Here is a 6,256-nt window from a genome sequence, read left to right on the forward strand (position 1 = left end):
TGCCAGTATCTCGTCTCCTACCTTCCAAACTTTACAGAAGCTCTCCTGCGAAACTTGCAGAACTAGCACTCCTGAAAGAAAGGATATTGCGGAGACATGGCTTAGCCACAGCCTGGGGATGTTCCAGAATGAAATTTTCACTCTGCAGCGGAGTGTGCGCTGATATGAAACTTCCTGGCAGATTAAAACTGTGTGCCCGACCGAGACTCGAACTCGGGACCTTTGCCTTTCGCGGGCAAGTGCTCTACCACTGAGCTACCGAAGCACGACTCACGTCCGGTACTCACAGCTTTACTTCTGCCAGTATCTCGTCTCCTACCTTCCAAACTTTACAGAAGCTCTCCTGCGAAACTTGCAGAACTAGCACTCCTGAAAGAAAGGATATTGTGGAGACATGGCTTAGCCACAGCCTGGGGGATGTTTCCAGAATGAAATTTTCACTCTGCAGCGGAGTGTGCACTGATATGAAACTTCCTGGCAGATTAAAACTGTGTGCCCGACCTTTGAAAGGCAAAGGTCCCGAGTTCGAGTCTCGGTCGGGCACACAGTTTTAATCTGCCAGGAAGTTTCATATCAGCGCACACTCCGCTGCAGAGTGAAAATTTCATTCTGGAAACATCCCCCAGGCTGTGGCTAAGCCATGTCTCCGCAATATCCTTTCTTTCAGGAGTGCTAGTTCTGCAGGTTTCGCAGGAGAGCTTCTGTAAAGTTTGGAAGGTAGGAGACGAGATACTGGCAGAAGTAAAGCTGTGAGTACCGGACGTGAGTCATGCTTCGGTAGCTCAGTGGTAGAGCACTTGCCCGTGAAAGGCAAAGGTCCCGAGTTCGAGTCTCGGTCGGGCACACAGTTTTAATCTGCCAGGAAGTTTCATATCAGCGCACACTCCGCTGCAGAGTGAAAATTTCATTCTGGAAACATCCCCCAGGCTGTGGCTAAGCCATGTCTCCGCAATATCCTTTCTTTCAGGAGTGCTAGTTCTGCAAGTTTCGCAGGAGAGCTTCTGTAAAGTTTGGAAGGTAGGAGACGAGATACTGGCAGAAGTAAAGCTGTGAGTACCGGACGTGAGTCGTGCTTCGGTAGCTCAGTGGTAGAGCACTTGCCCGCGAAAGGCAAAGGTCCCGAGTTCGAGTCTCGGTCGGGCACACAGTTTTAATCTGCCAGGAAGTTTCATATCAGCGCACACTCCGCTGCAGAGTGAAAATTTCATTCAAGATTACATATTGAATAACCACAGTGACTCCATAGAAGCGATGGAAAAAACAGATCCCTATAAATATCTAGGATACAGACAAAAAATAGGAATAGATAATACAAATATTAAAGAAGAACTAAAAGAAAAATATAGACAAAGACTAACAAAAATACTGAAAACAGAATTGACAGCAAGAAACAAGACAAAAGGTATAAATACTTATGCTATACCAATATTGACCTACTCATTTGGAGTAGTGAAATGGAGTATCACAGACCTAGAAGCACTCAATACACTTACGCGTTCACAATGCCACAAATATAGAATACATTACATACATTCAGCAACAGAAAGATTCACATTAAGCAGAAAGGAAGGAGGAAGGGGATGCATTGACATAAAAAACCTACCTTATGGACAGGTAGACAATTTAAGAAAATTCTTTCTAGAACAAGCAGAAACTAGCAAAATACACAAAGCAATCACTCATATAAATACATCGGCTACACCACTGCAATTGCATAACCACTTCTACAACCCTTTAGATAACATAACATCAACAGATATGAAGAAAGTAAATTGGAAAAAGAAAACACTACATGGTAAGCACCCGTATCATCTAACACAGCCACACATCGATCAAGACGCAAGAAAGGGCAATATATACAGTGAGATGGAAGGATTCATGATTGCAATACAGGATCAAACAATAAACACCAGATATTACAGCAAGCATATTATTAAAGATCCCAATACCACAACAGATAAATGCAGACTTTGCAAACAACAAATAGAAACAGTAGATCACATCACAAGTGGATGTACAATACTAGCAAATACAGAATACCCCAGAAGACATGACAATGTAACAAAAATAATACATCAACAACTTACCATAAAACATAAACTAATAAAACAACACATTCCCACATACAAGTATGCACCACAAAATGTACTGGAGAATGATGAATACAAATTATACTGGAACAGAACCATTATAACAGATAAAACACAACCACATAACAAACCTGACATCATACTCACCAATAAAAAGAAGAAATTAACACAACTAATCGAAATATCCATACCCAATACAACAAATATACAGAAGAAAACAGGAGAAAAAATTGAAAAATACATCCAACTGGCTGAGGAAGTCAAGGACATGTGGCATCAGGATAAAGTTGACATTATACCGATTATACTATCAACTACAGGAGTCATACCACACAATATCCACCAGTACATCAATGCAATACAGCTACATCCAAACGTATATATACAACTACAGAAATCCGTAATTATTGATACGTGTTCAATAACCCAAAAGTTCCTAAATACAATGTAACATATACCGTACAGTTAAAAGGAAGTCACGCTTGATGGTCCGCGTCACTTTCCATTTTTAACCAGACCTAAGGTCTGAGAAAAATAGAAATAATAATAGCAATGCGTGGAGATAGTTACTAAACAGCATGCACTTAACAGACTCAGTGGTAAAAGACATAATGCATACAAATGGTAACAAAGTTTGGAAATGATTTGCAAAGCAAGTTGTTAGCCCTACTGTTGATGTAAGGCCCTAACAAAATGTAATGGACCTGAACGTAGCAAGAGTAATAGTTGGTACTAATGAGTGGGACCATTGAGGGAGGGTTTAAGGAAAACAGGTTTGGAATGTAGTAGATGTAGCGATGTAAAATAATTTGCATCCACAACATACAAAAGGCTTCTTTAAAAGATGACGAATGAAAACAATTGTACCTCCATTTCTGCGTTTGCAGTAAGTAAGTGCAAACGTTTCGTAGAAGACCACTATAGTTGCTGTTTGACGATTAAGACACCAGATACTGTACCACACAGACTGCATTTAGCAAATAAAAACAAATATGTCTCGACCCAGAATTGAGCCTTCGACCCCCTGCATGTCAACCCAAAACGCTATCTGCTGCACCAAATGTGCGGCACTACTCCTACCTGCTGACAGAGGTAGTTACCATACATGTGATTACAGTGTTGCCAGATTGGCAGTCCTTAACATCCATATGCTGTCGGAAATATGCGCAGATCAAAATTTTGTGAATACTTTTTTGTATTGCTAGTATGTGAGGAATTGCTCTGAGAAGTCTGAGTGTGTGAATTTTTCTTCACCCTGCTTATCAGATGGGGAGATGTTTTCAAATCATGATGTGTACATATTATGCCAGATCAGTTACATAACGAAAGTCCAAATCACGTAGATAATATGTTTTGTAAGTTCTACACAAATACTTTTAAGGGTTTCTTGAGAAGTTTTAAAGACAAAATTTTGCAACTGATTAATTGTTCATCTTTATTTTACCCTCTATCAATTTGTATTATGGTCGACTAACCCCGGAAATGGTTGAAAAGTAATGTTTAGAAGACAGCTGATAAGTGTTCCTTGAAGTAAGGTGTTGTTCCAGAAACTCTTGAAAGCTGCGGAGCACTGTGGCTCAAAATGATTCCTACATGTATATTCCTCAAGTCAGCTCGTATAGTGTATCAGAGGATGTGCAGCATAGCATTATCATTTTTCAACAATTCTATTTCATTTGTGCGTGGTATCACGGAAGAAAGACTGTTGATACTGCTGTTTGTGCCTGAATGCATGTAATGTGACAAAAAAAGTGAAGAACCCAGGAGGGATGGGGAAACAAAGTGAAACTTCACAGGGTGAGATGATATGTGACATTATTTCTGTGATTACAAAATCGAGTCAAAGAATTTGGCAGTATGACATTGCTATCCTTCTGGCCTGACTGCATGCCCTGATTTGTTTGGGAAGGGTGTTACACAGCCGCTGTATCCTCTCCTGAGGCAAGTTGGCCCACAACTGTTATAACTCGTCATTGATACGCCAGATACTGGCACTGGGACAAAGTTAACAACCGAGTTGGTCCTCACACGTGTACTTCGTGAACAGATCTGGGGAACTTTCTGGGCATAGGAGTACCTCAGCATAGTGCAGACAGTTTGTAGAGAAACGTGCCATGTGTTGACAGGTATTGTTCTGTTTCAGAATGGCACCACTGTACTGTCACATGAAAAGTAGCACATGAGGTCACAAAATGTCTGTGACGTACTGCCAGAGTTTGTCAATCCCTACCAGCCGTGACCTAAAGTCATTCCAGGAGTGACACCACTGTGTCTGTCCAAAACATTGGAAGCGTGGCACCTCTCCCCAGGTCACCACCACATTCACCAGTGATGATTGTATGGGTTAGAGCAGAAACACAAAACCGTCACTGAACGCAATGCGACTCGGTTCGTCAGCAGTCCGTGCTTCCCAGTAATAGCACAGCTCCAAACGCAGCTGTTTTTGTTGAGGTGGTAATAGCAGCCTACACGTGGGATGTTAATTTCCTAGTCTGCGTGCTGTTGTTCTCTGATCAATTGTGCAGGTTGACACAGAATGTTGCAGGGAGTCCATTATCTGTTCTCGGGTGCCAGGCACATTACAATGTGCTAGGTGCACAATGTGGTAATCCTTGTAGTGGTCGGGTACAGTTGACCGAAACCTTGGCGTCGAGTGTGCCAATGATGAGCCCATGTGTCAGTGGCCCATGTACTTGTAGACATTCCTAATGTGGCTGCTTTGAGGTGGCATCTTAATCTTTCTGACACACTATCTCTGGTGCTAGCAGGTGATACGAAATTGGCTGACCTGATGATAAGTTTTGCCCATGAAGGCAGTTTCTATTTGTGCCTGTAAGGTAGGGCCTTTTGGCCTCATTGACCACCTGAGGGGTTCGTGGAGTACTGCTCTCCTGCTTTTGGCTTTACAATTTGTGGATCGTGACCCATTCCTGAGCACAGAGGAAAGGATTGCTTTTTGTGGCATGGAGCAGAAGGACTGAAAGTATGTAACCAAGTAGCCTCTGCTCTATTGGATGTGCCAGTCAAAATAAAAATACAGTTATCATGTGCACACTAATAGCCTTCATGAAAGGAAGCAGAAAATTTAATATACTGGTGCATTATTTCCTTATTCATGGAAAGCATTTTAAAGTAACTATTCAGTAAGTGATAGCATGTGAAAAGGTATTTTTGTTAGTATCGGATACTTATAACGGAAGTTCTGTGGAAATAAGGAAACCCAGAAATTGCAACCAGGAAATAAGGAAAGCAGCCACCTTACAAAATTACAACATAGGCAACTAACAAAAGTAAAAGTATTTTCTAAAACTTTGAGGCACTTATATGTGCCAGAAGGGGGAGAAGTTTTATAGGGACATTGTTGAAAGTGATAAATAGATTTCCATTTTAGTATTGTTGTAGTCAGTATTTTGTGCTGTAGTTCAATAGTGTTTGTTGTTATATTGCACTTCTAATTATCAAGCATTTGTGGAAAAATATGTCAGTAAAGTGTTATACTGGAATATGTTATTGTATTTCTATGCAAAATAAAATAGCTTTCTTTGTAATTAAAAGAATTATTTAAAAAATCAATTTCAATGTGTTAACAAAACTTCTAATTTCCATCTTTGGATTTATCGACTTTTGAAAAAAACTTGTAAACTTTTTCCCTCTACTCTGACCACAACAATACAAATAGATACACTGACTGATAAAAAAAGTGATGCACCAGTGAGACACGATCAGATATCTATGTAACTTTGTACATGAATATAATAGAGGGAAACATTCCACGTAGGAAAAATATATCAAAAAACAAAGATGATGAGACTTATCAAACAAAAGTGCTGGCAGGTCGATAGACACACAAACAAACACAAACATACATACAAAATTCTGGTTTTCGCAACCAACGGCTGCTTCGTCAGGAAAGAGGGAAGGAGAGGGAAAGACGAAAGGATGTATATGTGTGGATGGATATGTGTGTGTGTGCGAGTGTATACCCGCCCTTTTTTCCCCCTAAGGTAAGTCTTTCTGCTCCCGGGATTGGAATGACTCCTTACCCTCTCCCTTAAAACCCACATCCTTTCGTCTTTCCCTCTCCTTCCCTCTTTCCTGACGAAGCAGCCGTTGGTTGAGAATTTTGTGTGTATGTTTGTGTTTGTTTGTGTGTCTATCGACCTGCC

General features: G+C 40.8%; 1 non-coding gene across 1 annotated transcript; it reads left to right on the forward strand.

Moving 5' to 3' along the window:
- The first annotated feature begins 770 nt into the window (after positions 1-770).
- On the forward strand, positions 771-844 carry Trnas-uga (transfer RNA serine (anticodon UGA)). Its single transcript has one exon. It is a non-coding gene; the product is annotated as a tRNA-Ser (tRNA).
- The last annotated feature ends 5,412 nt before the right edge of the window (positions 845-6,256 follow it).

The sequence above is a fragment of the Schistocerca cancellata genome, chromosome 2, assembly GCF_023864275.1.
Source record: "Schistocerca cancellata isolate TAMUIC-IGC-003103 chromosome 2, iqSchCanc2.1, whole genome shotgun sequence".
NCBI classification, from domain to species: domain Eukaryota; kingdom Metazoa; phylum Arthropoda; class Insecta; order Orthoptera; family Acrididae; genus Schistocerca; species Schistocerca cancellata.